Source organism: Meriones unguiculatus, chromosome 7 (assembly GCF_030254825.1).
Source record: "Meriones unguiculatus strain TT.TT164.6M chromosome 7, Bangor_MerUng_6.1, whole genome shotgun sequence".
In the NCBI taxonomy this organism is placed as follows: Eukaryota; Metazoa; Chordata; class Mammalia; order Rodentia; family Muridae; genus Meriones; species Meriones unguiculatus.
The window spans coordinates 31,707,207-31,719,598 of NC_083355.1; positions in this window are offsets into that span (position 1 = coordinate 31,707,207).

Below are 12,392 nucleotides of genomic sequence, written 5' to 3' on the forward strand. Positions count from 1 at the left end.
CAAAAAAAAAAAAAGTAAAAGCTGAGCATGGTGGCTCATACCTTTAGTTTCAGCACTCAGGAGGCAAAGGCAGATGGATCTCTGTGAGTTCAAGGCCAACTTGTACTACCAAGCCAGTCCAGGACAGCCAGGGCTACAACAGAGAAATACTGTCTTGAAAAAAAAATTAATAATTTTGTCTTTATAAGTTGATTGTGTCAGGTGTTCCATTACAGGAACATAAAACTGACTAACACAACCAAAACACACTTCTTCCTATACAGGGCCTCGGGAAAGATCAGCTCTCAGCAGACTTAAGGTTATCTTCATAAAGATAAGAGACCCTGCTGGGTGAGACAGCACAATGCAGGAATCCCAGCTCCTCCCAGGTAGAAGCAGGAGGATCAGGGGAGTTCAAGGTCCTCCCCAGGACTTAGAGGTTCAGCGCAAACCTGGCTCTCATGACCCTGTCTCAACCGAGGAAGAGGGGGATCCAACAAGGCTGCTGAAATTCGTCAACAAGTATCACATGAAGAAGTCATTAAATACATAACAAATTATAGCCAGAAGGGATGTGGCATTTCTTCGCATAAGGCTTTCCATTCAGAAGAATGGCTGTTGTCCTGTGGTCCCTTTGCCAGCTCCAAAGAAAACAGAACCTGACCCGAGGTTACTGGAGTTGATGCTAATGCTGGCTAACTGATATGAAACCGAAATGTCCTCAAAAAGAAAAGAAAGAAGAAAAACAAACAAGATTTTTTTAAAGCTGAAATATCCTGTCACTGGGTTGGTATCCAGAGATTTTTAAGCAGACTGCAAACCGTGAAAGAAATCATGTACTGTCAGCAAAAGATGTCCTTTCCCCCTCCCTTTCCCCTCCCTCTCTCCCCTCCCCCCCCCCCCCCCCCCGCCTCCGAAATGGCCTCATTTTGTAGTCCTAGCTGTCCTGGAACTCACTCTGTAGACCAGGCTGACCTCAAACTCAGAGATGCACCTGCCTCTGCCTTCCAAATACTGGCATTAAAGGCACCACTGCCTGGCTTTTTTTCTTTTTCTTTTTCTTTTCTTTCTTTCTTTTTTTTTTTTTTTCTTTAAAGGCTGGCAAAATGATGAATACTAAGCCTGACAACCTAGGTCCAATGCCCAGGATCTACAAGGTAGAAAGCCTGAACCAATGCTGACCTCCACGTTAGTGCCAGGGCATTCTTATGCCATATACATACGCATCTAGAAACACACAAGTAAATAAATAAATGTAATAAAATAAAATAAAATATTTAGGTATGTGTTTTTTATGCACTTAGCATTTTTTTTTTTCATTTCTTCTACTCTTTGTGGTTGGATAGAACACTGTTGGGTTTGTTTGTTTACTTGCTTTTGTTTTTGTTTTGGGGTTTGCTTTTTTTTTTGTTTATTGGTTGGTTGGTTGGCTGGGGTTTTTGTTGTTTGTTTTTTTCAAGATAGGTTTCTCTGTGTAGCCCTGTCATGCTAGAACTTGTTCTCTAGATGAGGATATCCTGGAACTCAGACAGATCCACCTGCCTCTGCCTCCCGAGTGCTGGGATTAAAGGCCTGTGCCACTGCACCCATTGAACACTGTTGTTTTGTGATATCAAATAAACTTCCTCAGTCCATTAGAAAACAAATCTGTACTAGCTAGAAATTTCTAAAATGTTCGGCACACATTCACTCTGAAAGCATCTCTCTAATCTAGTAACTTCTGTCCAATAAAGAATATAAATAGGGCTACAAAGATGGCTCAGAGGTTAAGAGCACTGACTGCTCTTCCAGAGGACCTGAGTTCAAATCCCAGCAACCACATGGTGGCTCACAAATATCTGTACTGGGTTCTGATGCCCTCTTTTGGCATACAGGTGTACATACAGACAGAACACTCATATATGTAAACAATAATAATATGATAATAATAATAATAAACATAATGTGGCTGGGTGGTGGTGGCACTTGCCTTCAATCCCAGCACTCGGTGGTCAGAGGCAGGTATATCTCTGATCTCTGAGTTCTAGACCAGCCTGGTCTACAGAGTGAATTCCAGGACAGCCAGGTCTACACAAAGAAATCCTGTCTCAAAGGAAAAAACAACAAACAAACAAAAACATAATGTGAACCAGGCACAAGCACATAGCTGTAATCCCAGGATTCAGAGAACTGGTGAAAGAGAATCATGATTTCCAAGTTGGACTGAGATACATAGTAAGACCCTGAATCAAACAAACAAAACAAATGGATACAATAGAAAGAAACTTTTCTTTGGCTGAGCATGTAGCTCAGATGTCAGATGCTGGCATGAAGCCTTGGGTTCGAGTCCTTCCAGATCATAACTGAGTATGGTGGCACTCAGCAGGGAGAGGTAGGAGGGTCAGAAGAAGCTCAGGGCCATCCTCAGTAACATAGATAGTTCAAGGCCAACCTGGGCTATGTGAGACCCTATCAAAAGAAAGAAAGCAACAAACAACCTTTGAGGGAAGGTCATTCAAGACATATAGCCTAGGCTGGACTTGAACTCCTGATCATCTCGCTTCTACCTCCCAAGTACTGGGGTTACAGGTATGTGCCACCATGCCCATTTTGATTCAAGGCTGGGAATCAATCCCAGGCTATCATACATGCTGTGCAAGCACTCTACCAACTGAGCTGTAGCCCCAGTCCTGGGAAACTTGTTAAGCAATGTAAAACAGCCCAGCATAGTGTCCCATGCTATTGTTCGTCTGGGACACAGCTGTCAGCTTCTAGACAAAGAACAGAGAAACCCTGAGATCAGAGGTTCTGTTCCTCTCACCCTAAGCAAGCCTCCTGGTCTCACAGGTGGTGGGGTGGAAAGGCGGTTTCCACTGGGTATCACAGTTGGCTCTTTTAAATGAGATTGTCATTATCAGGCAGTAGTGCCTGTGATGATACCGAAGTGTTACAGCCCTTTGGCTAAGCCTCTGTGTTAATGGCAGGGGTTCCAGTCAAAGCCCGTGCCTGGTCAGCTTACAGCTGAAACACACGCCTGGTGAGGCTCATGACCAGCGGGCCAGAAGGCCGGTCTGGTGAGGCATAGGCTCAGCAGGCCAGAAATCGGGCTCATGGAGGTCAGGTAAGGCTCTAGCAGGCCTGACCAGCATTCAAGTCCTGGGAGTTCAGCAGCCTATCTCCAGGGAGGAGGGGAGCCCTCCTTTCCCCAGAATAAATGAGAAACTTCGGGCGGTCATGGTGGAAAGCTGATTGTATCACGAAGCATGTTTATTTCGTGTGAAATCGGGGCTTTATAAACCTTGGGCAGTGGAAAAGGTTCTGAGGGGGAGTGTGTTTGATTCGATGGGGCTAGAAATGCCAGAGATACGTGATTTTTGTGTAGTGGTACAGTAGCACTGTCCTAACACAGGAAGGAAAACACAGTACTTAATTATCCTAAGGGTGGTGGGGGGAGTCTCCATGCATAATTAAAGGTGTTTTGCAGAAAGCTTAGATCCCTGTAGCAGAGACTACCGGAATCCCCAGGTGCTTGCTGGACAGGTTTCTTATCAGGAAAGAGTCAGGCCTGTAATCTTCCCTGAGGGTTATGTGAGGTTTTAGGGTTCAGGGAAAGAGGGCACACGGCTGAGAAAGGGAATCCACTGTAACAGATAAAGCTCAGAGGCTATCCAGAAATGCCAGACTTTGACTTAACCAGCAGATTCCCACACCACACCTTTCATTCCAGCACTCTTGTGGCGGACACAAGCAGATCTCTGTAAATCTGAGGACAGCCTCGGTCTACACAGTGAGTTCCAGAGATCCACTCTCAAAGACCAAAAAAGAAAAAATATTATATACGAAATACAAACCAGCCATTTCTGGACTACTTCGCACTCCGTCTATTGTTGCTGAATCAGGCCTTCAAACTCTGGGTGTTGGGATCAAACAAATGAGACTTACCCTAAGTACTGCCATCTTGTTTTCAGACGCCATTTTGATCATATGGTGAAATTAGGTTCAAGCTCACAGGCCCTGAAGAAGCTGGAGACTTTCCAGGTGACTAGCCAACTTCCTTCTCATTTTTCTTTTATCCCCCAAAACATAAGGATTCTTCTTAACCGAGATAAGAACAAATGATTCTGATTGATGAAACATTGTAACTGTATCTTGGCACAGAGGTTTATGGGCTTCATGATTTTTCTTCTTAAATGGTTACTAAGATGCAGCACTTAGGGAGGCAGAGGCAGGAGGATCACTGTGAGTTTGAGGCAAGCCTGGTGTACAAAGTGAGTCCAGGACAGCCAAGACTACACAGAGAAACCCTGTCTCAAAAAACAACAAAGATAGTTACTAAGTGTTTGGGGACGTGGCCAGCTCCCCAGTCTGTGCTATTTCCCTGACTGGTCAGTTTTTGTTCTAATTCAATAAAAATCTTGCTTTGCCGGACTCTTGTGACTGCTTGGGACACTTTGGATTTTCAGATCCCCACGTTTCAAGCGTCCCACAGCTGCAGATAGCTAGTGGCTACTGAATTAGACCGCAGGGGCCTGCAGCCAGCCAGCCAGTGGTCTCTCTTGCTGCTACAACTCACCCAGCTCCTGTACCAGGTCCGAAGCTGGTCTCTCACTGTCCCTGCTGCCCATGTCAATCCAGGCTCCATGCAGGAGCACCCGGCTACCTCCATCAAACAGAAACTCAACCAGGCGACGAGGCACACAGCTTTGGAAGGCAGAGGAAGGTAGATCTCTGTGAGTTCTAGGTCAAGCTGCTCTACACAGTGAGACCCTGTCTAAAACATTAAAGAAGAAGAAGAAAAGTTTGAAAAAAAATGAAATTAGAAACCCTACTACCTTGCCAATGGACTCAGAACAAAACCAGGGTCCTTACATTGTGATACATTACCTTGGGATCTATGCATAGGGTTTTTTCCTAATCCCACTCTCACCACCCTTCCAACCCTCCCCGATCACTCTCAAGTCAGCAAATTCTTTCCTACCTCAGGGCTTTTGCTTATGTTCTTTTCCCGACCACCTCCTTCCCATCTTTCGGGGGTCAGCTTGAAACTTCTCCCATCCGGGTAGCCCTGCCCTCCTTAGCCTTCTCATAAGATTCCCCTGCTCCTGACACTCATTTCTGTCCCCGACTCTATTAAATATCGATCGTATTTACTTGTTTGCTTTTTAAAGGCTGTGTCCTCCACTGGGCTGTAAGCTCTAAATGTGTGTGCATTCTCTAATGGACTGGAAAGGTGACCCTGCAGAGGTAGAGCCTGTCTCACATCCTGGGATGCTTGGGTGGGAAAGACGCAGCGGGTGTGATGCTGGGAGAAGAGCCATTTCAGGTTTGCCTCTCAGAAGAGGGTGCAATTCCCAATATGGCCACAATGTGGCAGAGTAGAGAGCAGGACCCCAGCACTCAAACCACAGGGAGCCGCCAGGCTCCTAGGGAATCACTGGTCGTAGGGAGAGGTAGCGCTCCAATGCCCAAGATTATTTCTCTACTACGTAGTTAATGTACTACTCGAGGTCTTTCTCATTATCTTTTTCATTCCTTGGGGCTCAAACCCAAGACGCTGAGCGTGGTAGGAAAGAGCTCTAACTCAGCCCCTTACTTGAAGGTCTTCATCAGATGCCGAGGGCTTGGAGAACTCAATTACCCATTTGACAGCATCTAAGGACCTAAGAAGGTGCTCCCCAGGCTTGGAGGGGCACACCTGTAAGAAAGGAAAGCTCCTAGGTATAGTGGAGGAGAAGGTGTAGTGTAGATAAAAGCGGGAGCATAGCCAGACACAGACACATCTGGAAGACTGTGGTCAAGACCACCCGAGTGGTCATGACCTTGAACCACGAGCAAGAGAGAGGAACCAGCTGCAGCAGCCAGAAGACCATAGGTACAAGAACAACGGTTAACCAAAATGTCCGGATTATGTAGGGAAGAGCCTCTGGGGGAAGGGCAGCCCAGCCCCTGGGCAGGAGAGCTCACGGTAAGGGGCAGGTATGTCAGCCAGGTATGTAACAGCCAGGTATGTAACACGCTGAGGAAAGCTGGGAGAACCTGGCAGCCAGGTCCGCTTTGATTTGTTAAGTAGGCACCTCGGCCACTTGTGAAACTTAACACCACCCATAATCTCAGGACATTCACATAACTAATGTTTTCGTGAGAGTTCCCCATTTTCCTTAAATATCTGCAGTTTGATTTTTGATAAAGCGAATACTGTAGGGTTCTCAGCATCCCCCCTCCCCCACTCACTACATGATAATTTAACAGCAAAAAAAAGGGGGGGGGTAAAATTCCAGGAAGTAAAAAAAAAAAATTCTGAGACATAGGAAATCTATTTGAGTTTTTGTTTATGTTTGTTTGTATTTTTGGTTTGTTCTTCTTTTAGTACAGAAAGACACCGAATCTATCCCAAGCAAGAGAAATAACATGTTTCCACATTGTATAGGCCCAGACTCAGCCACATAAATTCTTTTTTGTTAGTTTGGGTTGTTTGTTTGTTGGTTTGTTGGTTTGTTTGAGACAAGGTTTCTCTCTGCAGTCCTGGTTGCCCTGGAACTCGCTCTGTACACCAGGCTGCCTTGAACTCAGAGACCTGCCCGCCTCTAGCTCCCCATTGCTAGGATTAAAGGAGTGAGCCGCCACCACCCGGCTAGACTTTGAAAAAGTAGCGACGGCTGTGTTATAAACTGCAGGTTCGCACTACCCTCGTTGACCTGCAGCTACAGCGTGCAAGCAGGTGTTAGGTGTGGGTGGGTGTGGTAGGACTAATTGTCAACACCAATTCTTCACCATCTGTACCTGGACTCTGGACCGGACCAGAGCTTCATAAACTTTTTTGCAATAGGAACTCCTTTTCCCCCTAATAAACATGTGTGTGACCCAGGTTTACAAATCTGATGTTAACTGAAAAATAAATCATAAAGAAACTTATTTTTAAAGCATGTCTTTCGTACACAAATAATGTTAGTATTAAGATTAAAATAAATTTCGTACTGATTAGGTAAATATATTTATTTTTTTAGGGTATCTTCAACAGTTTTCAGAGATGGTAGATGTTTTGATTTTGTAGATGTCAGTGTTAAGCCTGGTGTGGTGGCTCACGCCTGTGATCCCATCACACAGGGAGGCAGAGGCCAGTGGATCTTTGTAAGCTCAAGGCCAGCCTGGTCTACAAAGTGAGTCCAGGACAGCCAAGGCTACACAGAGAAACCCTGTCTCAAAAAAAAAAAGTATCAGTGCTAAGAGCATTATTTCACATAAATTCACAGCACCAGATAGCAGTAGTATGTTTAGGACCATTTTGGAAATTGTTGGAAAGCATGTCCTGATTACTAGTCAAATCCATTGCACTTTTAAAAAATACTTTTATTAGCTGGGCATGGTGGCACATGCCTTTTAATCCTGGTACTTGGGAGGCAGAGGCAGGAAGATCTCTGAGTTCCAGGCCAGCCAGGGCTACACAGAGAAACCCTGTCTTGTAAAACAACAACAACAAAAAAAAAATATTTATTTATTTATTGGGGGGGGTCATATACGTGCCAAGATATGTAGGTAGACGTCAGGAGATAACTTTGGGGAGTTACTTCTCCCCCTTCACCATGGGGGTCTGGCACTATGGGCCTCTGCTGGATCAGGTTGAAGTCTGACCTCTCCAGATAGCCTTTTATCTGTGCTCTGTCTATGATGACAGACTCCCTTTCCCCAGCAGGGTTCTAAAAGTCTCCCCTGATCTGGGTGACCCCAGGTCTTGTAAGGAGGATCACATAGCCTTCAGGCCAGACTCTTTCCTGATAAGAAAACAGCTCGAGCAAGCATCTGGGAATTCCTTTCAATGTCCCACCTTGCTAAGGATGTTACTCTTAAGCAGTGACCTTCAATTATACTTGGAGATTTTTCCCTCACTTCTAGGATAATTAAGTACTGTGTTTTCCTTCCTCTGATAGGAACATGCTACTGCACGGAAAATGAGCCATTACATGCAAATCAAGTATTCTTGACCCACTGACCCCAGCAAATCATTCAACATAGAAATTCCTCCCACTGCCCAAGGTTTATAAATACCTGATTTTTAAATAAACATCCTGACTGGCCAACATCAGCCTTACACCATGACCACCTGAGATTCGTCATTCATCCCCAGCAGACAGTCTTCCGACCCACCAGGCCTGGGCCTTGCCAGGCCTGGGCCTCAGCTGCAAGCCAACCAGGCATGTGCTGTCGCCCGCACCTCTGCCAAGTTCAGCACAGCAGCTTAACCAAGGGCTTTGGTATTGCCATAGGCTTTGGAACTCCTGAGCTTCCATTGCCACAGGCTCACGCTAAAAGAGCTAAACAGTAACAGGCTGTGGAAAACCTCTTCTACACCCCGGCCTAGCACAGGGGCCTTAGCCCTAAAGCACCCTAGGGAAAAGGAACCCTGTTCTCCATCCAGAAGCCAAGACTTCCAGCCCAGCTGAAATCCAAGCCCCAGCTGAGCAGAGAATGACAAGGCTCAGTAGCAAGTGTCTTTATCTGGCTAAGACACTTCAGTGATCCTAGAACGGAGAATTTTGTATGTGCGGCACTTAATGACATTTCATTCTGAGCTGGGGTGTTTCTGGTGGCACTCGGCACAATGCATCAGTCTGCCGTACAGTGGAACCTGAGCACCACACGGAAGCACGGTCAGAAAGGCCTTGAATTTATTACACATTTGATTCTGAGTTTGGTTTTGGTTGCACATTCAGAAACCTTTCACCACCACCAAATTTTCCACTGCCCGACATTCAGACGGAGTCACAGCTACCACTTAAAGAAGCTCTCAGGGCTGGGCCAGGCGACTCTCTTCGGGCAGCCGGACAATAGCTGATGTGACATAAATGAGGTGTGCAAATGTGTTTACGGGGCTAGTCATTCCCTGGGTCAGACAGCCTGCCCAAACCTGCTGGCTAGGCCTGGCAGGATACCTAAGTTATTAATAAGGCCTTGACAAAATGGCCATTCAAGAGCAAATGGATGCCTCTGTGTAGGTAGGGTGGTATAACAGCTGCAATTGTGGGTTTTGGAATCATCACCAAACCTGGGTTTAGCTAGGGGTGGCATCTGTCTATAATCCTAGCAGTTGGGAAGTGAAAGCAGAGAGTCAGTCACAAGCTTATGGCCAGCCAGGGGTACATGTGGTGTGAACTTGCCTCCAACACACACACACACACACACACACACACACACACACACGGGAGTTGGATCTGACTGCCCTTCTTACTCTTCCCCCTTTCCTGTGTAAAGTCACCCTTATTCGTTTCGCATACATGCATGCAGTCCCAGACACAGGACAGAAAATCGTATACCATGCCAGGAGTGGCAGTGCACGCTATGGTTGTAATCCTAGCACTTGGGAGGAGGAGACAGGAAGATTAGGAGGTCAAGGTCATGTTTGGCTCCCTAAGAAGTTCAAAGCCATTGTGGAGAACATGAAACCCTGTCTTTAAAAACAGAAGGGAGGAAAAAAAATGAGTCTGTGAAACAGTTTCAGAGGACCTAGGATGCCCAGGTTAGTCACGCGTAGCAGGATACAGAACTTCATATACTGTTTATTAGAAGAGAATTTGGCCCCTTTTTAATGCGAGGCTACTTGCCCCCACTCACACATCCACCTCATCTTCCATTTCCTTCAGGGCTTTGCCCAAGCACACCCTTCCCTTCCTGTTTGGAACTGCAAAACAATGGTGAGATGTTTTGGCCTTGGACAGAGGCCTTCCGGCCTACTGAGTGCTTCCACAAATGGACTTTAATTTCTCCTCTGGGTCCAGGGATGTTGGCCTCAATTTGCATCTGCCCAGCAGGTGAGGACAGCCAAGGTCAGCAACGGTTCTGATGGCCAGAGCCAGCCTGCTGTCCAATCTAAACAGGAAGGAGAGGCACATGGGCAGAGGAGCAGGAATGTAAGACTCAGACAGATGCTCACTGGGCAGGACCACGAAGTTTGGGCACACTGGAAAGGCTGCAGTCCTATTCCGTAGCAATCAGGAAAACCGTCGGGCCTGGAACTGGAAGACACAGCATTCATTCTGGGGAAAACACTGACCTTCTTAGGGTACTATGGAGTACCCTAAGAAGTTAGGCTGACAAACCTCCTAAGACCAGGGCCCCTGAACAGTGCTCCTTCAGCCTCTGAGGAGCTCTGATGCAGAAGACAGAAAAAGAAAAGAGGAAGATTTTGAAAGAGAACCTGTGGTCAGACATGCTGACATACCTGTAATCTCAGCAATCAAGAAGCTAAGACAGGAAGACAGAGCTCAGGACCAACCTGTACTTCATAGCAGCATAAGGAACGAATCAAACAAATCCTTAGGGGCAATAAGAAACTGTAAAAACAGAGAAAATGGATAAGTGATATTATTATTTCCTGAGGGGTAAGAGAACGTGTTTGTTCAAAAGCTAGAAACGGGATGCTGGAAAAAAAAAAAAGAAAGAAAGAAAGAAAAACTTTCCCAACAAAACAACAAAATTCTAATCTGGCTGTGATAGTACATGCCAAGGTCCCGGCTGCTACAGCAGCTGAGGCAGGGGGATCACTTGAGACCAACCTGAGCAACACGGTGAGAGACGAGACCATATCTTAAAAAAATGGAGAAGAGTTAGGCAGGGGTAGGACATGTCTTTAATCTCATCCTCAGAAGGAAAACCTCTGAGTTTGAGGCCAGCCTGGCCTACAGTGTGAGTTCCAGGACAGACCAAGAAACCCTGTCAAAAGAAAGAAAGAGAGAGAGAGAGAAAGAAGAAAGAGAAAGAGAGAAAGGAAAGACAGAGAGAAAGAAAAAAAGGAGAAAAAGAAAGAAAGAAAGAGAGAGAGAGAGAGAAAGAAAGAAACAGGAACAGGGAGGGGGAAGAGAAAGAAAGAAAAGAAGGAAGGAAGGAAGGAAGGAAGGAAGGAAGGAAGGAAGGAAGGAAAAATGAAAGGAAGAAAGGAATGGGAGAGGTGGAAAAGAAAGAAAAGAAATTTCTAGAAATTAAACAAGAAGGTTGGTGAAGGACGTAGCAGATTTGGGCTGGATTTTAACCTCCATACCTATCTTGGAAGAAGACTGCTAAGTCCTGCAACGTATCCCTTGACTTTCAGGCAGTCACTGCCACAGGTGTACACACACACACACACACACACACACACACACAAGTTAAAGATTTTTTTCAACACAAGAGCAGAAAGTAAAAACTTAATAAAAAGATTTAAAAGAAAAACTGAAGAAATGTTTTTAAAATAATCAAGAATGACAGGGAAGCTCAAGAAAACAAGAAAAAAATGTTTTAAAGAGAGGGTGTTTGCCTAAATGACTTGAAAGCTGTGTCCACATGAAAAACTGCACATGGATATTCATAGAGGTTTTATTTGTCTTCGCCAGACCCTGGCAACCATCGAGATGTCCTTCCAGAGTGGATAACATGACCTGAAAGGAAAACAAAACAAAATTTAATAGTAAATGAAAGAAGCCAGACTGGAGCCAAGGTGTCTGGTACCACGGTACAAAGGGAAACGGGAGCTGTGAAGGTCTCCACCTCCTCCCCGAATTCCTGAGCCACGTAAACATACTGATCGCCCACAGCATCCTCCCTCTAAGAAGCATATTTTTGCCAGATGTTCAAACTATAGACCCACCAGGAAACTTCCACCATGCTGAAGATCTTCCTCCCAGCCCACTGACTTCCCGGGCTGGGATCTCCTTCTCAGGGAGGCTGAATCCACGCTCTGTCCTTGAGACATTCAGCCCAGGTGGCCTTCACAGGCATCTGGCCGCCAGGGGCTGTGGAGAGTTTTCTGGCTACTTCTGGATAGAGCTAAATTGCGGCTTATTTTACAGTTTGTCAGAACAAAACTACATTGTTTGGAGAGATTCCTGGGGATGGTAAAACTAAAGAAGAATAGAAAAGGAAGACCCCCCCTTCCTCCCCACCCCCAATTTCCGGACAGCTATTTCCTGTGACAGGGAAGGGACGAGACAATGCACACAGTAGTGCTGTTAGAGTGCAATGTGTCCATCTGGGTAATAGTTTCACAGGTGTACGTGTGTGTGTGTGTGTGTTTAAAAACATCTTTAACCATTATTTTACGTGTATAGGTATTTTGCCTGTATGCAGGTCTGTACACCACGTGCATGCAGTACCCCAAGAGACCAAAAGAGGGCACCAGACTCCTCTGGGACTGGAGTTACAGCTCGTTGTGAGTTGCCACGTGGGTGCAGGGAATTGAACCGTGGGAAGAGCAAGCACTTCTTAGCCGCAGAGCCATCGCAGAATGGAATATTACATGACCTTCTCCTCTCTAAATATTAAGTGTATATACAAATACATACACAACCTTCTGGGTCCATTTAGTGTTGTTCGTACACAGGTGTTTGTAAGGCTGGACACCGGATAACCAGTCAGGACGCTTATCCCTGGGCATGGCTGGTTCTCCCTCCCTCAGCAGTCATTAACGG